The following is a 22,525-nucleotide window of genomic DNA, read 5'->3' as shown; positions in this document are numbered from 1 at the left end:
ACTTTACCTAAGTCCCAGTTTCCTCAGGTGTAAATAAAGATGACTAACAGGGTTGTTGTGGGGTTTAAATGAGATAATATATGCACAAAGAACTTAGTACTATGGCACACAGCAAGTGATAAGGAAACAGTTACTGCTGTTGACAAAATCATGAGACTTGTACCCTGCTGGGTGACATTCTGAAAGAAGAAAGGAGTCAGGAATATGTAGAGACGAAGATGACTTCAGAGAGCTAAACCTACGTATTACCATGGGGAGACAAAGTTCAAGAAATACAGATGAACAAAGTATGTTTCATATTAAATGTCAAAAACACTTCTTCAGGATTGCTGCGGAATCTAGAAAACCAGTCACAACATCCAAGTCACGAAAGCGGAATAGCAATGGAGGAACACAACATCCCCTCCGAAACAGTGCTGATTAACGGCTACAGAGTTCCTCCCAACTTCCAGTTTTCCCACACTTTGCTAAAGAGAATGGAAGTGGGGCTCCACACAAAGGCACAGCCACTGGCACCAGTAATCGCACCCGGTCCTGTCGGTGTCTCGGGAATGGGAAGAATGCTGGATTTGTGGTTGATCTGAGGTGTCAAACATCGTAACTCCAGCCTGTGGAGAACACACACAGCAGCAAAATGCCTCAAGAATTACGGAAAGGGGGATAAAATCCCCTCCTAAGTCAGACGCAGAGACAGCACATCCATGAAACAGGTGAGCAGCAGCCACCGAGCACACGGGATCCGAGCTTTTACGCACTCGAACACGCGAGAAGTTCACCTGGGAAATCAGGAAGAGCAGCAAGACGAGGAAAACAAGACACCTCCTGTGTCCGTGGCCGGAGAGCTGCAGCAATCTGAGCTGCTAACTGTCAAGTGTGAATTCAGACCAAGGCAGGGGGCTTCGTCAAGAACACAGAAGCCAAGAATCCTACGAGGCCCGAGACCTGCTTTCATTCACATATCACAGCCAACAGTCAGGTCACCACCCTACAACCTGCAACTGCCAGGGTCCTCCTCCAAGTCTGTGCAGCGGGAGGCCACCTGTCCCAGGGGATTTTCAACATAGACAGAAGTATTCTCTCGTGGGAAGGATTGCCCCCAAATTTTTTTATGCGAAGAGGTGACAGGATGTCTGGGTTCCCTCTGATGGACCAACTGACACTCCTTTTTACTAAAAACAACCTTTCAAAACCAAACCCGGGGGCCAGCACTGTGGTGTAGCAGGTAAAGCCATCGCCTATAGTACTGACATCACACATGGGAGCCGGTTACTGGCTGCTCCGCTTCTGATCCAGCTCTCTGCTATGGCCTGGGAAAGCAGTGGAAGATGGCCCAGGTGCTTGGATCCCTGCACCTGCATGGGAGACCCAGAAGAAGCTCCTGGCTCAGCTCTGCCTGTTGCAGCCATTTGAAGAGTGAACCAGCAGATGGAAGACTTCTCTGTGTAGGTCTGCCTTTCAAATAAATAAATAAATCTTAAAAAAAAAAAAAAAAAAAAAAAAAAAAAAAAACTTGTACTTAGAGGAACTATTTTATAGCAAAATAAAATGGACTTGTAAGCATCTCCATGCAAGCAGGGCTAAAGATACTGAAAACCGGGTCATTCAGGGGAGGGTAAATGGCACCAGTACACCACTGGCACTACTGTAAGGCACTAGGGAAAAACCCACTTTGCTTGCTTGTTCGTTTTACTATCTTTACCTTACTTTAATAATATAAATATACAGGCTTCAATTCTTGATTTTAGCTCTTTTACTTGTCCCACTAGGTTTTAAGTTCATCAGCCATAAATGAACCTACCCCACCAGGTCAAGGAGAGAATACTTATTACATTCACTTAGAGAGACTGAGCCCCCAGAGCTCGACTGGAACTAGGCAGAGGGTCAATCCCAGCGCTGACGAAGGAAATGCAAAGTCCAGATCTTGCTGGACAGGTAAGGCCAGGCAGCACTTCTACCACCGCTCACCCCAACAGACTTCACTGGGATTCCAATGCTTAGATAACTACTAATAAATGTGGACCATTCCTGAAATTTCCAAATAAAATCAGCTGGACCACTCTTTCAACAAGCATTTCTTGAGTAGTCCCTACCAGGCACACTGCTATCCTACAGCGGTTTTCCTACTTCATAATCCCAAAGAGCTTTCATAGTTGTCCCAACATAAAGCACCAGCAAAAGAACTTCTCTCATTTTATTCTTGTATTACACACTGTCCAAAACCTCTTTTCAGCCATTATAAGCACAGCTGTTTGTGGAAATAAAAACTAAAAGGGCTGGGACCGACATTCAATCATTAACCAAATTTAAACTTAAGAATTCAATCCAAAAAAACACCCTGAGCCAGGTGGCTGAAAAAATTACAACAAAACACACAATGACGCAAGGATTCCACTAGGAAAGGAATTAATGCAGTCCCAACTCCTCAGTTCTAAGTTGGTATGGGTACTGGCAGGTGATTAAATTTAATTTGCATTGAGCAATTTCCAAAAATGTATTCAAACACCAAACATGTCAAAAAATAACTCCTTTACCTGAATTTTCATCATTTTGGAGCTCTTTCTAGAAAACTGATCCCAAAATTTAGATGCTGGATGATTGTATTTTCCTAAATCAATTCTTCTGATACTACAGACCTGAGAAAGACCACCATGAGTGGGAGAGAAAATCCTGACAGCAGCTAATCTCAGCTACGGACGGACGGACGAGCCGGAGTAGCAGGGCTGGAATCCTGGTCCTACCACCCACTAGCTATCCAACCGCAGTGCCTCAGTTATTCCATCTGCAGAATGGGAATTAAAAAATACTAACTCCATACAGTTGTTGTGGAGCATTAAGCCTAGATGAACAAGGAAAGGGTTTGGTGGCAATTAGCATTACATAAAGTATTTGCTCACTGTCATTATCATATGACTAGACCTAACAAATGGGCTATACAAATGTCTTTGCCCACTCCAAGTCTTCCTTAATTGGTCTGGCAGGATTTAATCCCACTCTGCTTGGCTTCCTCACATAATGAACGCTGTGTTACAGTTATCTGGGTGGGGACATTTCCCTCCCATGAGATGGTATCTCCTTGAGGGCAGAGGGCAGAGCTCATCTGGGCGTACCAGGCGACACACACTCTTCATTGTTGCCCATTGCTCTCTTGCCTCTGAAGGTTCTTAACACCCTGCCAATAAGCACACCTTTACCTGGAGACAAGGCTCTGCAGCCTCTACTGGGTGCTGGTCAGACCTTGCTAACTACTCCCTTAAGGTCTGAACAAAATGTCCAGGCAAAATGGAGGAGGAAAAGAGGATTCACTTTATATTTTTAATTACTCAGCAAAGACATCTATTTTTTATTTTTCCAAATTTTCATGCATTCACAGCATACTTTCATGATCTCATTCAAATAACCCATAGTGCTTTTTAAAAGTGTAGCAACACAATTCTGCATAGATCAAGCGTAACCTAGTCATTACCTGTGCATCTGCTGATTGGAGCAAGATCCTATGATGACAACGCACTTGTTGGATTTGCCCTGCACCACGAGACTACTTCGGAATGCTTATAAACATCGAATGAAAGATAAGTTTACTTTAGTGCAGAAATCTTTGGAAATCCATGCACAGTGTTTTCATAACACATTTTCCATGAACTCTTCGATGAACCCAGTATTTTTGTAAAATGAAATCATTTCAACCTAACAGTGAGATGCAGATCCTTCTGGCTTTGCACCCTCTCCTCAAAGTCTCCAACTTATTCCAGATCGCTGGCAAGGCTCACCGAAGAATGTTATCCAAGTTCACCTTAGCTCAACAATGATGTTGAGCCCTTACTCTGTGAAGAGACTTCTCTGAAAACAAACTGTTGAACTGACTCCATTGCTTTGTTTTCATTTTCTAGAAAGTATAATTTTTCCTTTGTTGTGAGCATCCTCCCTTTGAAATTAACTTTTCAGCATGAAAGACTGCTGAAATAATGAGAAATCTCTAGATTTTACCTTAAACTGCAACAACAAAAGGATGGAGAACCGTGCCCATTTAATGTGGTTTTTCTAAGCCTAATTTTTGTCATTCCCCAGTGGCAGTGTCTTACAAAGAACAAAAACTACACTCAACCTTGCTTCTCATTCTAGACACATCCCAGCCAAATGAGAAACGCTATAAAGCCACTTTACCAAGAGGAAGAAAACAAAGTCAAATGGAAATCCTTTGTGCCCACTGCACCTCTTTTCAGATCGGGATTTCTCAGATTGAAGTACTTTCGACGAACCTATGCAACTATCAGCATTTAACATCAGAGCTGAACTAATTTGTCTCTCCCTAAATGGTCCTAGGAGCGTCCAATTCACATGCACTACCTCTCCGCAGCTGGCGGGAGGGTATAATAAAGTTAATTGTTTTATATACCCTGAGGCAGAGAGAGAAAGGCAGTCAAACTCAAAGAGGTTTCCTGCATCTTATATACATATATGGCTGACATCAAGAACTTTCTTTAAAAAAAAAAAAAATGCATTAGGCAAGAGGAACTGAGCTTAAGAACATAGATCCTGCTTTGTGAAATTAAAGCCTTCGGGCCAAAAAGGACAAGGCTTTACCCATCAATCCCTACCTGACAACCAGGAGGCATAAGGGGAGGCCACGCAAAGTTGTGTCCTCAGATTTCAGCAGCCATCAAGCTCACGCTCAGGCCATTTCCAAATAAGCGGCCCCTCTGAGAAGCTGCCCGCGGTCAGGTGCAAGACCTCGGACCGCAGCAGCGCACTGGACCGCACTGGACCGCGCACGGCCGCCACCACCTCGCGCCTCTCCGATCCCGCCCGCCCCCCGCCCAGACTCACAACAAAGGGGGCTTCCGTGGACCCAGGCCCGCGGATCTGAAAATAAAGTTTCCTCTGCTGCTGTCACCCACCCGGGCAACTTTCTCAAAGGTGACAGACACGGGACCCCGCACCGCCGACAGGTGCCGGGGGGAAGGCGCCGGGAGGAGGGGTCCCGGGGGCGCCGGCCGCTGTCCCGCGTCCGTGCCGAACGCGCGGCCTCTGACGCACCCGTCCAGGGGACCGGCACACGCACAGCCCGCGCCGTGCCCCGAGCCGGCTTCCCGGCGGCCCGCGACGAGGGGCCGGGGCGGGAGCGCACCGCGACGCTTGTTGTCGTTCGTGAGGCGCGGGCGGGGACCCGGCGCGAGGGCTCGGGGCCGAGGACAGCCGGGCAACGGGGAGGGCGGACAGCGGCGCCTCCGGGGCTCCAGGCCGGCCCTCCTCACGCACCGGGCCGGTATCCCCCCGAGGACCGAGAGGGCCAAGGCCGTCTCCGAAGCTTCCCGGAGAGACGCTCCCTGCGCCGCAATGAATCCGGCTTTCCCCGGACGCCCAGAGGCACCGCTGCGCGCCGCCAGCTCGCGCAGCGGGGCCGGGCGCGGCGAGCCGGAGCCCCCCGAGCCGTGGCCGCATCCGCGCACTCACCTGCCTCCGATCGCGCCCGCGGCCGGCTCAGCCTTCGCACGGACCGCAGCCGGCCGGGCGCCCGTCCGCTCCCTTCTCGCCGCTCCGCCCTCGCCCCGCCCCCGGGAGGTGGGACCCGCGGCCGTGCCGGAATCTCGGGGCGGCCTCCCTGAACTCTCGCGAGCCCTCCCTCCTCGGCTTCTCGGTGGCTGGGCCGTTCCGACTCGCCGTGACGTCATGCGCACCACAGCCGGAAGTAGCCTTCTGGCGTCAACGCCGGCCCCACCCACCTCCGCAAGACGAAGGGAGCCCTGGCTGGTGTCCGGGCCACCTCTCGCCAACTTCAGCTCGCGGCCCTCCTGTCTCAGAACTGGTTCAGGCCTTTCTTGGGAGTGGCCCCCGGTGGTTGCCACGTCAGTCACATGCCCTAAACGTCATCAGAATTCCTCCTCAGTCATTCACCTTTTGATACAAAGAACAGTAGATCTGGGAAGAGGCAGGTACATCTGTGCGTTGGGAAGCTGCGGCCAGCAAAGACTGGCTGAGCAAGTTGCCTAGCAGGTGTGGGTAGCACTCAGGTTACGGATTCTTTGGCCATGTCTGGACTGGAGAGACTGAAGAAGAATTAGGGCTTGGAAAGCCCGCAACAAACTTGGCAGCACGCTAGCAAAACTTGCTTGGGTTGTCTTGGAAAATCTGAACTATCTGACGGTACAGGGCTGCTTTATCATTAGGACAGGAGAGTTATGCGGAAAATCACCTCCTTGGGGGATGACTCAAACCACGTGGCTCGGGGGAAACCATGCAGTTTGCAATGTGGGAGAAGACTGGCCCTTGGGCCAGCAGCGTAGGAGAATCATTCCCCACACTGCTGACAAATCGATCCGCAAACTGACAACGGGAGGTGTTGTAAAGTACCCTTCGCTTTCAGGCTATTAAGACTATATAGGCCACCAGTGCTTGGGCTTGCAGGAAATGTCCTTTACAAATGACAGCTGTTAGCTTTAAGTTGCCAAGAGGAGGTGATCCGTGCAAAAGACTTGGGAAAGAATCATGACACCCTCCTCTCTCTGGTCTTACACTCTGTTTCATACATGGCTTGGCAGTGGGAAGACTGCTAGTGCTATAATCCATGTATTTTGAGGGAAATCGGCTCCACTCAAATGGTAGGGTTGAGGCTCAAGGGACAGTTGTCGTATATAAGCATACAAAGTTTAATTCTGCACACATCCAAATTCAAGTGTACAGGATCATGAACCGATTATGGTTTGTTTCACGGCAAACTTGTATTTTCGGGTGTGCCATGCTTTTTGTCATGGCACCATGGTAGTGTGCGCTAGAATAGAGAACTCCAGTACCAGAGTAGGTATGCAGTGGGCTACAGCTTTGACCTTCAATTTTTACACTTTTCTAAGTTTTTTTGAAATGCAGAGAGAGAGAGAGAGAGGATGCTCCCCATCTGCTGGTTCACTCCCCAGATGTCCACAATGGCTGCGCCTGGGCCAGTCTGAAGCCCATGCATGACCAGGAAAGCAAGTCAGGTTTCCCACACAAGTGGCAGGAACCCAGTTATTTGAGCCATTGCCACCGTCTCCTGGGGTCTGCATTAGCAGGAAGCTGGAGTCAGTTATCAGAGCTGCAGATCGAATCCAGATACTGCGATGTGAGACGTGGGCATTCTAACCTGTGTCCTAACTGCTGGACCAAATGCCCTGTCCTTTAAGTTGAGATCTTTCAAAACAAACACCCCAGGAAGTTGTTGAAGACACCCAAACTAAAACAAATTGGTGCTCTGTACCCTTTTGGGAGTTTGGTGAAGACTATGGACCCCTTGTCAAAATCGCATCCTTAAATGCATAAAATAAACCACCTATTGCTATAAAGGAAATAGATTATATTAACATAGAGTTATCCAAATACTACATCATGAGTTTTTGATATTGTGTGATAGACACCTTCTAAGACAGTACACAATCATGTTCACCCTCTGATCTTCCTGCTTGATGTAATTCCCTTCCCTTGGGTGCGGGATGGACCCAGTAACTTGCTTCTAAAACAAAACAAAAACCCCAGAATACAGCACAGAAGCAAAGGGACGTCATTTCCATGACTTGGTTCCAGAACTCTCTAGCCTCCATGTTGCTTGTTTTCTCTTGCTCTCTTACTTGTTCAAACAGAAGCCGGTTCCTAAGTTGTGACCTGCTTTGTGGTACAACAGAGAGCTCTGCAGACATCAGCCACCAAGAAATGAGGCTCAGCAGCCCCTGAGGAACTCACTGCTGCCGATATCACGTGAGGAGCTTGGAAGCAGATTCTCTCCCAGCTGAGCCTGCGGATGACTGCGGCTTTGTAACCGGACCCTGAGCCTGGAAAGCCAGCTCAGCCAAGCCTGGACTCCCGGCCCACAGAGACCGTGAGATAACAAATATTTGTTGTGTTCAGCCAGCCATATAATTTTCGGGTACTCTGCTCTACAGCCATGGATAACAAAAACAATTAGCTATCTGCATCTTTATTAATGCATTCAATAACAAGATCGAGACTGTAGTTGATTTTGCAGTCATAGTAAATATAAACAATATTTCAAGATATCTGTACCAGTGTTAGTGTAGGAGAAAATGCATGTGATTTCTACTCAGGGCAAAATTACAGGTGTGGCTAAGATCACTGTGGTTTGCTGCCTACATTCATAATGAAAGAAATGTTAATTTTCAGTGAGGGTTTAGTAAAAATAACATAAAAATTTATTTATTGTTTGAGAGAAAGAAAGAAAAAATCTCCCATCCACTGACTCACCTGTCGAACGCTCAAGGTGCCCAATGATGCGCCAGGCTACATCTGGGAGTGAAGAACTCAACCTGTGTTGCTCATGTGGGTGGCAGGGACCTGAGTATTTGCGTCATCATTGCTACCTCCCAGGAAGCTACAATCAGGAGCAGATCTGGGGCTTGAACCCAGGTACTCTCATGGGATAAAAGCATCCTAACCAGTGTCTTAACCGCTAGGTGAAATCCCTGCCCCAGATACTATAAATGTACATATTTGTTACAATATAAGTATACATGTTACATTTATAAAATATACAAATATATATGTTTATTATTTCACCAAAGTTTACAGACCTAGGTTAAGAAACTTTGATCTACATTATAGTTCATATGCAATGATTTCCAAAACTTATCACCAACTCTCTCAGACGTTAGAATTAATAATTCCTGTAATGGGACACTGCTGGGTCTGCAGGTGGAAGTGTGGGGCGAGCCTCTGTGAGACCCTGTAAACTGAGCATCCTTAAGCTGAGGTGCACTTTCCGCCTGGGAAAATGTGGCCAACATTGGCCAGTATCCTGCAGGGAGTGCCCATACAATGCCATTCTGCTGTGAAGCAGTTTCTTCTATACTTAGGGGAGTCCAGTGCCCTGGGGAAGTTCATCACTCAAGACACTGATGATACGTCTTCCCATCAGAAAGCTGGTAATACCCCCCAGAAGTGGGTGGATTCTTGGACCAAAATGCTTTTTCTTTTACGCCAAAGTGGAAATACTAGCTACTGCCCACTTAGGAATTAAAAGCAAGAATATGAAAGACTCTTCCCATTCGATATTTGATTTGATCAATTAGATGTAAAGGGTAACTTAGGCACATGCAACAGGAAACATCAGGGGATCATATGTTCAGGAAAAAAATCTTAACAATACATTTTTTGAAAAGAACTCTTAAAAATTTAAAACAATAATAAACCCAGGTCTCCAATACACACCATGGCCGTGGCTCACCTTAATAAACTGCAATTGAATATGAACTTTCATTTCCTTTCTGCACTTATTCCCACATCTCCAAGTCTGAGCAAAATGCAGGTGGACCAGTTAAAATTGGAGGCCAGAAAGAGTGAGAGAAACCGTGCGATCTGTTCAGCTGATTTTTGTATTCATTCATGAACTCTGAGCACCTTGGCCATGAAGGCTCTTTGGGGTTCCTATTCCTTTCCTGGGCCAACTACATGGCCCAACTATGGCATGGCTGCCAAGTGGCAATATGGCAATGGAGGGAAATCTATTAATAAAAGCCTTCCACCATGTCAGTGAAGCTGCTTTTCTTTATTAAAATTTATTAATTTTTTTGAATGGCAGTGTTACAGGAGGTTGGGGGAGACACAGAGAGGGGTCTTCCATCTGCTGGTTCACTCCCCAAATGGTCAGAGTTGGACCAGCCATAGTTGGACCAATCCAAAGCCAAGAGCCAGGAACTTCTTCCAGCTCTCCAACATGAGTTCAGAGGCCCAAGCACTTGGGCCATCTTCTGTTGCTTTCCCAGGTGCATCAGCAGGGAGCTGGATAGGATATGGGGAAGCCAGGACATGAACCAGTGCCCATATGGGATGCTGGCACCACAGGCAGCAGCTTTACCCACTGCTCCACAGTGCCGGAGCCAAAGCTGCTTTGCTGTATCTACAACTTTGCAACTATACTGTATAACCAAAGCAACATATAGAAGATAATTTACCACTGTACATACAATTAACAGAAAATGCAAAATTGAACAACAAATGAATTAAGCTTTCTATTCAAGAAACATGAAAAAGAAAATAAAAGAAATCAAAGGAAAGTAGAAAGATCTAAAAATGAGAGCAAGAGCCCCTCAAAGGATTCATAGCCTAATGTGTTCCAAGTAATCCAAATCAAGTTTACAATCACTCTCATATATGCCTGTGTTTTTCAAACATACGTAAATTCTGCTATGATTAATAATGTCAAATACAATGCATTAAAGATTTAATTATTTTAAAGGTAGAGTTAGAGAGAGTGAGAGATACCTTCCATCTACTAGTTCACTTCCCAGATGGCTGCAATGTTCAGGGCTGGACCAGGCTGAAGCCAGGTGGGTGGACGGGGACCCAGGCACTCAGACCATCCAGTGCTGCTTTCCCATGCACACTAGCAGTGAGCTGGATCAGAGTAGAGCAGCCTGGACTTGAACCAGTGCTCATATGGGATGTGAGTGTCACAAGTAGCAGTTTGACCTGCTGCACCACAATACCAGCCCCCTCAAATATAATTTTAAAAGATAAAAGCAGAGGGGCTAGCACTGTGGCACAGTGAGTTAAAGCCCCAGCCTGCAGTACCAGCATCCAATATGGGTGCTTGTTTGAGTCCCGGCTGCTCCATTTCGGATCCAGCTCCTTGCTAATGCACCTAGGAAAACAGCAAAGGATGGCCCCAGTCCTTGGATCCCTGTACCCACATGGGAGACCTGGAAGAAGCTCCTGGCTTTGGCCTGGCCCAGCCCTGGTTGTTGTGGTCATTTGGGGAGTGAACCAGTGGATGGAAGACATCTCTCTCTCTCTCTCTCTCTCTCTCTCTCTCTCTCTCTCTCTCTCTCCTTCTCTCTCTCTGTCTCTACCTCTCTCTGTAATTCTGCCTTTCAAATAAAAATAAATAAATAAAAGCAGAAATGAATTCAGTAGAAGATAAAAGATTGAAGTTGACAAAGAACAATCAAAATGTGATTCTTGGAACAGACATTGAAATGGGAAAACTGGGGCCAGTGATGTGGCATAGCGGGTAAAACCACCGCCTACAATGCCAGCATCCCATATGGGCGCCGGTTCAAGACCTGGCTTCTCCACTTATGATCCAGCTCTCTGCTATGGCCTGGGAAAGCAGTGAAAGATTGCCCAAATCCTTGGGCCCCTGCCCCACATGGGAAGACCTGGAGGAAGCTCCTGGCTCCTGGCTTTGGATCAGCTCAGCTCCAGCCATTGTAGTCACTTGGGGAGTGAACCGGCAGATGGAAGACCTCTCTCTCTCTCTCTTCCTCTACTTTTCTCTCTGTGTAACTCTGACTTTCAAATGAATAAATAAATCTTTAAAAAAAAAAAGAAAGAAAGAAATGGGAAAACCTTTGGCAAGACTAATCCAATGGAAAAAAGAAAAGATATAAATATTAGGATAATTAAGATGTAAATATAGATATGCAGTTTTTAAATGTTTATTATTATTATTACTATTTTAGAAGCAGAGAGAGACAGTGTTGCCACCCACTGGTTCACCCCTCCAACGCCCTCAACCAACAGAGCTAAGCCGTGGTTGAAGCTAGGCGCTTTGAATACAATCCATAGCTCCCATGTGGGTGGCATAAACCCAAACTCTTGAGCCATTACTGCAGCCTCAGGGTCTGCATTGGCAGGAAGCTCGAGACAGGAGTTAGAGCCAGGAATCAAACCCAGGTAGTTCAATGTGGAATATGAGCATCCTAGTTGTTGTCTTAACCACTAGACTAAATGCACACCCCAGGGGCCTGCGCTGTGACATAGTGGATAAAGCCGCCAATTGTAGTGCAAGTAGCCCATATGGATGCTAGTTTGAGTCCCAGCTGCTCCACTTTAATCCAGCTCTCTGCTATGGCCTGGGAAAGCAGAGGAGGATGGCCCAAGTGCTTGGGCCCCTACACCCACGTGGGATACCTGGAGGAAGCTCCAGGGTCCTGGTTTCGGATCAGCTCAGCTGCAGCCATTGCAGCCATTTGGGGAGTGAACCAGTGAATGCAAGACCTCTCTCTCTTCTTTTCTCTCCCTCCCTCCCTCTCTCTCTCTCTCTCTCTCTCTACCTCTCCTCTCTCTGTGTAGCTCTAACTTTCAAGTAAATAAATAAATCTTTAAAAAAAAAAAAAAAAAGAAGAAGAAGAAGAAGTGAAGCTGGGACCCAAACCAGGCACCCCTGGCATTCTGATTGAGGATTTAGTGTCCCAAGCAGGTACTTGAATTGGTGCACCAAACACCCACCCCCTCTTCTTGCTTTGATTCTTATCTACTAGCCGTTAATTCTTCTAAATTCCAGGTACTAGCAGAGACAGACACAAATGACTTCCCATCTGTGTGACAGGAAATACAGCATGAAAGTAAGCTGAGGCTCCGTGACGCTATAGTAACAGATGATCGCAGAGTTGCAGTGTGGTTTATGATGGTGAGGGCTCCTCTGGTGCTCGTGCCCTGTGTCCTTGGGTGGCCAGCAGGAACGCTTTGCTCCTCAGAGTCGCCGGGAGATGCAGGCCCTCACCTTGAGCACTGGCTCATCTCCATGGTAGGTAGGAAAGGCAAGCTTGGGGTCTCGAGTTGACTCTTTCACTCATAACACATTGGCCAGAGAAGTTGCATGGCCCCAAACAAGCTTTGAAGACAACAGTCTGGTGACAAAAAATAAATAAAAATAAATAAAGGAAGGCAGGCAGGAAAGGGAGAAAACCAGAACTATCTGGCAGCAGTACAAATGGCTCCTACAAGTTGTATATGTGGAAAACTGTCTAAATGTTTTATACTATGTGATAGGCTTCCTCCACCCCTTTAGAAAATCTGACATTTAAGCTCTTCACAGAAGAAAAATGTAAGAGAGCATAATATTTTGAAAATAAATTTCTGTTGGATGCCTCGCTGTCTCCTAAATCTTCGTGGACATTAGAAATTCATGATTAACATTATAACTAAAAGTTAAAAAGACTTTTTTTCTTTTTTACAACTAAAAATGTCTCTGAAATTTCAACATCTCATTTCTAGTTTTAGGATTAAGTCCAAAACTTCCATTTTCTCAAGTAAGAGAAAGAAGATTCCCCTAAAGACTTCTTTTCACTAGAACAGTGAAATTCAACTTATCAAAACCCATTCATATTTAATGTGGGCAGCCTAAGAAAAGATATAATAATTTGAATAAATTCTAGGAAATTATTATTTCTCTTTGTCTTTTTTTTAATATTCTGTGATTATACCCCTTAAGATCATCATACCTTTAAAAAGCAATCACTCGCCAGTTATAAAAGGAATTTCAGGGATACCTTCATTTTGGTTTTTGGGTCTGCACTAGAGATCCTATACTTTATTTGGTTCTTCCTCTACCACTTATTAGCCTGTTTAACACACAATGTGTAAAAAAGTTTGATTTTTTATGTAAGTGGTTATAACTCCACCTCAAAGTCTGCTTGAATGGTGTCAGGTTTCTGAAAATCTACCACCATGGGCTGAGATGCTGCCTCAAATCCTGATTCCAGTCTTGGCTGCTCCACTTCCAATCCAGCTCCCTGCTAATGTGCCTGGGAAAGCAGTAGAGGATGGCCCAAGTGCTTGAGCCCCTGCACCCACGTGGGAGACCCGGAAGAAGCTCCTGGCTCCTGGTTACATTATGGCCCAACCCCGGCCACTGTGGCCATTCGGAGAGTGAGCCAACAGATGGAAGATCTATATCTTCCTCTCTTTCTGTAACTCTGCCTTTCAAACAAATAAATTAAAAAAGAAAAGAAAAGAAACAAAGAAAGAAGGGCCAGCGCCGTGGCTCACTTGGCTAATCCTCCACCTACGGCACTGGCACCCTGGGTTCTAGTCCCAGTTGGGCCGCCAGGTACTAGTCCTGGTTGCTCCTCTTCCAGTCCAGCTTTCTGCTGTGGCCTGGGAGGGCAGCAGAGGATGGCCCAAGTGCTTGGTCCCTGCACCTGCATGGGAGACCAGGAGGAAGTACCTGGCTCCTGGCTTCGGATTGGCACAGCACCAGCTGTGGTGGCCATTAGGGGAGTGAACCAATGGAAGGAAGACCTTTCTCTCTGTCTGTCTCTCACTGTCTATAACTCTACCTGTCAAATAAAAATAAAAATAAATAAATAAATAAAAAGGAAAGAAAATCTACCACCTAGGAGAGTTTGAGGGTTCCTTTTATACCTTCTATCTGTTTTGGTGGGCATTTCTGTCCTTGCCTTATAATTACCCTATTCAATGATCCCAAGTGCAAGTCATAACCCTGTCTGCTTTTCTTACTTATTTTTAGTATTTTAATTTTATTTCAAATGTAGAGAGACAAAGAGAGAGAGAGAGAGCGAGAGAGAGAGAGAGCCAAAGACTGAGTGTGAGAGATCTTTCATCCACCAGTTCACTCCCAACAGCTGGGGCTAGACCAGGCAGATGCCAGACACCAGAAACTCAATCCAGCTCTCCCATGTCGGGGGCAGGGACCCAGCCACAGGAGTCCTCATGGCTGCCTCCCAGGACGCACTTAGCACAATGCTGAAATGGGAAGTAGAGCCATGGCTTGAACTCAGACACTTTGATATGGGATGTGGGTGTCCCAAGCCACATCTTAACAGCTACACCAAATGCCCACCCCTAAATCCTGAGTTTATAGTCTTAGGAACATTCCTTAAACATTCTAACTGTTAATTTACTCATCTATGATGGCGGTAAATTAGAAGGGTCTATTGTCAAAGGATAAATTTTATCAAAAAATTTTTTCTTCTAATTGGAAAGAAGACCAATATTTTACAGAGAAACACTTATGGTTTAGGGAGGAATTCTATCTTGAAAACTAAGGCTTAACATTATGAAAATACTTTTTTTTTTAACATTTAAGTTATAGTTGTGACCATGCAGTACTTAAACTGAAAAAAGACTGAATCACATCAATAATTGTTTTTAGCAAAATTTTTCTGATATGAGTATATGATTTTATGAGTTGAAATCCCTCTAGGGGCTGGTGCTGTGGTGCAGTAGGTTAATCCTCTGCCTGCGGCGCCAGCATCCCATATGGGCACAGGTTCTAGTCAGCTGCTCCTCTTCCCATCCAGCTCTCTGCTGTGGCCTGGGAAAGCAGTGGAAGATGGCCTGGGTGCTTGGGCTCTTGTACCCATGCAAGGCAACCTGAAGGAGGCTCCTTGTTCCTGGCTTCACATTGGCTCAGCAACAGCCATTGTGGCCTTTTGGGGAGTGAACCAGCAGATGGAAGACTTTTTGTCTCTCCCTCGCACTGTCTATAATTCTGCCTCTCAAATAAATAAATAAAATCTTTAAAAGGAAAGAAAGAAATCCCTCTATTCACATTTGGCATTACAGCACAATCATACAGAGGTTGCTCTTGAAAAATTATGTTTCCTAAGATCTTTGGCTATTAACAGTTTTCTATATTAAAACTGTATTATTCTATATTTATAATATATAATATTTATATAATATTTGTAAATATATTTATAAATATAAATAATGCTTAATGCTATAATGAGTACTCAAACAGTATATTTCACTTTGTGTTTCTATGGGGGTGCAAACTGTTGAAATCTTTACTTAATGTATACTAAACTGATCTTCTGTTAAAAAAAAAAAAGAAGAAGAAATTAGCAATTCCCAACTTGACTCTCACTGGGATTAAACATGACAATAGGTCTGATCTGATTTCATCATCATTTAAAAAAAAATCATCTATTATTTTTCACTTTATGTTTCCGTGTGGGAGCAAACTGTTGAAATCCTTACTTAATGTATACTAAGCTGATCTTCTGTATATTAAGATAATCGAAAATGAATCTTGATGTGAATGGAAGGGGAGAGGGAGTGGGAAAGGGGAGGGTTGTGGGTGGGAGGGACGGTATGGGGGGGAAGCCATTGTAATCCATAAGTCGTACTTTGGAAATTTATATTCATTAAATAAAAGATAAAAAAACTGTATTATTCTATATTTATAATATATAATATTTATATAATATTTGTAAATATATTTATAAATATAAATATGAATATATAATATTTCTATATTAAAACTATTATTTGCAACAGTTTTCACTGTCTTAAGTCAGCTGGACTTCCTTCTCTGTTCTCCAATAAGAGAAACTGAACTTTGGGGCAAATTCCTAGAAGTGAGGCAAAGGCAGTGCACATTTTACATTCCCAAATCTGTGACCAAACTACCACCGGTGTTGCTCTAATTTCTATGCCACCAGGCAGCAGTGTGCAAAAATTCATGTTTGTTCACAGTCTGGTTGGGCCACATCTTTAATCCTGCCAAAGGAAGACGAAGATCTTGATGTGAGAGTGAGGGGCAGACCCAAGTGTTAAGCAGAAGGGAAGCCTGTGTGTAGTTCATCACATAGGTCAACAGGTTAGTGATTATTTCCATGTTGTTGTGACTTTCATTTCCTTGCACAGACCTGTGAGAGCAGGAACTCGGACCACAAGTACCCAGATGAAGAGGACTCTCTCTCTCTCTGTCCATCTGATGGAGTCACTGTGAGAGCTAAATGAGTTAAGGTCTGTGTAAAATGACTTCACAGTCCAAGTTCTTCCTGGCAGCTCTGGGGCTAAGGCTGAGGACAAGGCCGCGTAGGGAAGTAGTTCCATAAAACTGGAGAGCCCTCATAGGCTCTGGAGCAGGCAAAATCACTCCTAGTGTTGGCTGTTGCTGAGCTGATCATGTTCGTTTTGCTGAATGATTTTTATAAACCGACAGAGAGGGATCGTGACAGAGAAGGGACAGGACTTTCCAAGGTCAGCTACAGCGACAGCCTCCCCAGGAGTCGGGTTGTTGCTTTCAGATGGTTAGCCTCTTGTATTTTATGCTGATTTGGTTTCCTGGAGAAAGTAATGCCTATAGGGCTTTCCACGAACTGATTTTGATTTTCCTGTCATTGGACCACACACAGCCTTCTGGACAAGGTCAAGTCAACATATCTTCATGAAAGACCAATAGGAAACTACTGCAGGTCTGCGGTAGAGTTTGTAGAGGGTTCACGTGGTCAAGTTTGCATTTAAAAAAATAGTTGGACACTAGTTTTGGAGACCCACTAGAAGGGGAGCCAGAGTGGATATTAATGGTCCAGTAGGAGGCTGGGACTTGTATTTCTAAGAATTAAATTGTGAATTATAAACGATTTCATCTCAGGAAGAAGAAATGAGTATCTGGCTTAATTTTTGGTCTCACCAGGGCTAAGTGATAGAAATAAGATCAGATCATGACAAATTAAATAAATCAGAAACAGATAAATCATCTTAGTCATCAAGTGAAGTCCTGATTTGACTTCCTATGTAGAATCTTCTTACGGGGGAAAAGTATGCCAATCATTGTGTGTTCTTTTCTCAGTTAGGTTATCCTTACTCTACACTGGTTTCTCTGAGTGTGGTCACTTCTGATAAAGTTAAATTTCTGGATATGCAAACCTAAGTCCCAAGCTCTGGCTGTTGTGAGCAATCCAGACACTAGCTCTGGAGGTGTTGCTGTCTGAGCGCAGCAGTTCCTATAGGAATCACGATGCACTGATTTTATAATAGGACTATGCATATGCATGCTACCTTAATGATTTTTAATACATTCAAGATGATTATAAACAGACCTGCTTCAGGGCCTGGAATGCTTATTAAAAGACCCATCAGATATGTAAAACATCCCAGTCCTAGCTCAGTTTTCCGGGAGAAAGAATCTGAAATGCTCAGATTAACACGCAGGAGATTGACTTGGGAGTGCTCCCTGGAATAACCTAGAAGAGAGAGAGAAGATGGCAGGATTAGGCAGAGGGAAAGGCTGAACTGCAATGCAGCTGCCCAGCCTGTCTCACAAGGAGTGCTGGGGTCAGGAAGACCCTTCAGAGTTGTCCCAGCTGAGGCACTGGGCTGTCCCTCTCAGCCCTGAGTTCAACCAGCTCTGGGGTGTGGGAGAGACAGCTCACTTGGCTGAGGGCAATACCTGCAGAGGGACTTGGACATGGATTCTTGGAAACCCACTGTATTTGTCAGCTTTTTGATACAATAACTAAATACCTAAGAGAATGTACATATGAACAAAGGAGGTTTAGTTTGGCTTATGGTTCTGGAGGTTCCCAGTCCAAGATTGAGCAGCCCATAGCTTCAACACTTGCTCTTTTATCCTAGACTTTTCATATTGCATGTACCAAGAAAACACTCATCTCTTTAAAAAGCTTCCATTTCCTCCTGATGTGATACTCTGAGGTCGCATCTCTTCTCTGGTGCTCTCCTTACTACCCTCAATCTAATTATGAAAAAGCAGACAAACACAAAGTGATAGTAAGTTTTTACAAATGAACTGGCCCATACCATAAAAGTGTAAATGTCAGGAAAAACTGACTAACTGATCTTGATTTTATTTTATTTATTTGAAAGGCAGAGTGAGAGAGAGAGACAGAGACAGAGAGATAAGGAGATCTTCCACTTGCTGGTTCACACTATAAAAGACCACAAGGGCTGAGGCTTGGCCAGGCCAAAACCAGGAGACTGGAACTCCATCCGGGTCTCCCACATGGGTGGCAGAGACCCAGCTACTTGGACCTTATCTGCTGCTTTTCCAGGCACATTAGCAGGGAGCTGGATCTGAAGTGTAGCAGCTGGGACTCCAACTGGCACTCAGACATGAGATACTAGTGTTGTAAGTGACGGCTTAACCAGCTGTACCACAACACCAGCCTCCATTCTGATTTTAAAATATCTAAAGTGATAAGGCACCTAAATGCAACATTAAATCCCAAACCATAATCTATTATTATTTACTATAAAGAAACTTACTGGGACAATTGGAAAAATATGATTAAGAACTATAAATTAGATAATATTAATATAAATGTTCTGGCTTTAATTCACTTTTCTGTGGTTATATAAGAAAGTATCCTTGCTTTTAAGAAATACACTTGCATTTAAAAAATACATTTAAATACTGCTATTTAATTTTTAGTACTATTTAATTTAATGTCAAATATTCCCATGAGACTATTTCCTCACAGGAAAAACTTCAGATCTATGAATGGAGCACATAATATTTTCAGCAATTAATTTTCAGGATTAATTACATGTCACAGAAAAATGTTTACCTAGAATGCCTACAAGAACATGATCCTATTTTCTTTTTTATTTTACTTTTTAAAAAAAGGATTTATTTATTTATGTGAAAGGGCAGAGTTACACAGAGGCAGAGAGAGAGAGAGAGAGAGAGAGAGAGAGAGGTCTTCCATCTGCTGGTTCACTCCCTAAATGGCCACAATGGTCAGAGCTGGGCCAATTTGAAGCCAGGAGCCAGGAGCCTCCTCCAGGTCTCCCAAGCACTTAGGCCATCTTCCACTGCTTTCCCAGGCCACAGCAGAGAGCTGGAATGGAAGTGGAGCAGCCATGTCTTGAACTGGTGCCCATATGGGATACTGGCTCTGCAGGCGGTAGCTTTACCTGTTACACCACAGCGCCGGCCCCAGTCCTATTTTCTTAAAAGACCCTTTCCCGATGCTTTTTATAAAATCCAGGCAGCTCTGTTTATTTCCGACATGTGTGCAACAACCCTTTCTTGTCTATGTATTCTGTTCTTCAGCTCCAAAGGCTCTGTATAACTTGTATTCCCTCTCTGATGTGTTTTTTAAAAGAACAATTTGTTGCAAACTACTTCCATGTTAGGTAAATGTTGTTCATGAACCTCCATGGGGATGGCAGTATCTAAATAATGATGAGGTACTCTATGTTCAGTAAGTAAAATGCTTTGAATCCTGCTGCAACCATCTACATAAAATAAAAACATTGTTAGAAACTTTCACAATCAGCGTTTTCATCAAAGAACTCTAACAACATATGACCATTCATTAAGTCAACACTCTTTTGAGCACACTGTCTAAGAATCTATTTTTTACTAAAGATTTATTTTATTTATTTGAAAAACAGAGTTACAGAGAGAGTTAGAGACAGAGAGAGAGGTCTTCCATCCACTGGTTCACTCCCCAGATGGCCGCAATGGCCGGAGCTGCACCAATCTGAAGCCGGGAGCCAGGAGCTTCTTCCGGGTCTCCCACGCGGGTGCAGGGGCCCAAGGACTTGGGCCATCTTCCACTGCTTTCCCAGGCCACAGCAGAGAGCTAGATGGGAAGAGGAGCAGCTGGGACTAGAACTGGCGTCCATATGAGATGCCTGCGCTGCAGGCCAGGGCTTTAACCTGCTGCGCCACAGCACTGGCCCCCTAGTAGTCTATTTTAAAGATGATTCGATGGCCTGGTGTTGGACACAATGGTTAAAATACTGCTCAGGTTCAAGTCCCAGCTCTGCCTCCATCTTCCTGCTAATGCACACCCTCAGAGACAGCAGTTACGGCTCAAGAACTTGGGCCCCTGCCACCCATCTGGGAGACACCCATCTGGATCCGGATGGAGTTCCTGGCTCCGCTTTGGCCTAGGCCAGCCCCAGCTGCTGCTGGTATGTTAGTTACCAGCTTGAGAATATCTTCTCTCCTGCTCTTGCTGCCTTTAAAATGAATAAACTAAGACAAAAAAAAAAGACTATTCTAGTAAAGAAACATGGAAAGAATAGATAAACAGACACATGCATACACAGATACACCTATATAAGAATATATAACTTACATAGGGTATGAAATAAATTAAAAAACAATTTAAGCAATCAAACTAGGAATAATTAACTATATTTAATACCTCTAACTATTTTAATACCCAATTAACTATTCTAATACCTCTACATACCTTTTTTTTTTTTTAAATATTTATTTATCTATTTGAAAGGAGGAGTTACAGAGAGGCAGAGGCAGAGAGGTCTTCTATCCGCTGGTTTATTCCCCAGATGGCCACAATGACTGGAGCTGAGACCTCTGAAGCCAGGAGCCAGGAGCTTCTTCCAGGTCTCTCACAAGGACTTGGGCCATCTTCTACTGCTTTCACAGGCCATAGCAGAGAGCTGAATTGGAAGTGGAGCAGCCGAGACCCGAAGCGGCGCCCATATGGGATGCCAACACTGCAGGTGGTGGCTTTATCCACTATGCACAACGTTGGCTCCTACATAACTTTTTTTTTTTTTTTTTGATAGGCAGAGTGGACAGTGAGAGAGAGAGACAGAGAGAAAGGTCTTCCTTTGCCATTGGTTCACCCTCCAATGGCCGCTGCGGCCAGTGCGCTACGGCCAGCGCACCGCGCTGATCCGATGGCAGGAGCCAGGTACTTATCCTGGTCTCCCATGGGGTGCAGGGCCCAAGTACTTGGGCCATCCTCCACTGCACTCCCTGGCCACAGCAGAGAGCTGGCCTGGAAGAGGGCAACCGGGACAGAATCCGGCGCCCCAACCGGGACTAGAACCCGGTGTGCCGGCGCCGCAAGGCAGAGGATTAGTCTAGTGAGCCGCGGCGCCGGCCAATAACTATTTTTAATACCTCTAGTTGTTGTACACATGTCTCTAGGGCAATCAACTCATGCTACTTGGCCTGAAATTTTGTTGGTTTTAGCACTGAAATTCTGTGTCCTAGGAATTCCCTCAATTTGCGGCAAACCATAACAGTTACCCTGATTATACCGTCTGTGTTTATTTCAAGTTACATTAATAAAACCTGATCAAAGTTAAAGGTTCTATTATTAAGCAATAAAGTATGTGCTTTGTTGTGCTGTGTTGGTGGACTTAAATTCTCACTTTTTACTGTAAAAGTGCAACTTACATCTGTTTTGGCATTCTCCATCCAATATTTTAACTTGACTTTTTCTAAGAAGTCAGTACATAAGTAGTGATACAAAAGGAATGACTTTTTTAAAAAAATATTTCATTTATTTATTTGAGAGGCTTAGTTACAGACAGAAAAAGGGAAAGATAAAGAGAAAGTTCTTCCATCCCCTGACTCACTCCCCAAAATAACAGCAACAGCTGGAGCTTGGCTGATCTGGGGCCAGGAGCCAGGAACTTCTTCTGGGTCTCCCATGTGGGTGCAGGGGTCCAAGCACTTGGACCATCTTCCAATGCCTTCCCAGGACATTAGCAAGGAGCTGGATCAGAAGAGGAGCAGCAGGGACATGAATATCCACCCATATGGGATGCTGGCTCCACAGGCAGCTTTACCCACCTCACCACAGTGCCAGCCGCAGGAATGATATTTTGTGCCTATCTTCTTGTGACCCAATCTGAAAATTCCTAACAGAAATAAAGCTACATAGGATGAAGGCTTGCCAGGAAAATGTTAAATGTCAGAAAACCATCTATAGGCCCCTTGGATGTGCTGTGAGGAACAACAGATTCTGTGGAAAAGACAAAAATACCATTTTTTAAACTGTATCACATGTGCAGAAGCACTGGGTCTAGCTGGCCAGAACTCTTCAGTGTTGTGCTGCCATGGCTTGGGAAGTTAAATGGAATACGTGGTTATTCAACCATGTGTATACAGAGCCATCATTCCCCTCTTCCACCCATGAGGCACATTTCAATACTAGACATGAAGATGATGAGACTGAAGAAATGCCAGAAATAGAATCAAAAAACTGATTGTTGGATTACTTAGAAGTAATCAGAAGCAAATGCATGAACTAATGAAATTCGTATATGACACAAA

At 44.6% G+C, this 22,525-nt stretch overlaps 1 protein-coding gene across 21 annotated transcripts in view; it reads right to left on the bottom strand.

Moving 5' to 3' along the window:
- Positions 1-22,525, bottom strand: part of STK38L (serine/threonine kinase 38 like) — a 179,419-nt gene that overhangs the window by 84,612 nt on the left and 72,282 nt on the right. For 3 of the 21 annotated variants that reach the window (XM_089304734.1, XM_070049551.2, XM_070049552.2), the window contains exon 1: positions 5,452-5,616. The exons of 7 other annotated variants lie outside the window; for them this stretch is intronic. The gene's annotated coding sequence lies outside the window, so the exon portion shown is untranslated. Of the gene's footprint in view, positions 1-3,463; positions 3,549-5,451; positions 5,617-22,525 lie in introns of those variants that run through there. 11 more of the 21 variants (XM_089304740.1, XM_051850891.3, XM_070049557.2 and 8 more) reach the window with 8 other exon arrangements.

The sequence above is a fragment of the Oryctolagus cuniculus genome, chromosome 9 (assembly GCF_051225735.1).
Source record: "Oryctolagus cuniculus isolate XC-2025 breed Fujian yellow rabbit chromosome 9, ASM5122573v1, whole genome shotgun sequence".
In the NCBI taxonomy this organism is placed as follows: Eukaryota; Metazoa; Chordata; class Mammalia; order Lagomorpha; family Leporidae; genus Oryctolagus; species Oryctolagus cuniculus.
Note: the sequence above shows the minus strand (reverse complement) of the source record. Positions and strands in the feature narration are given on the sequence as shown.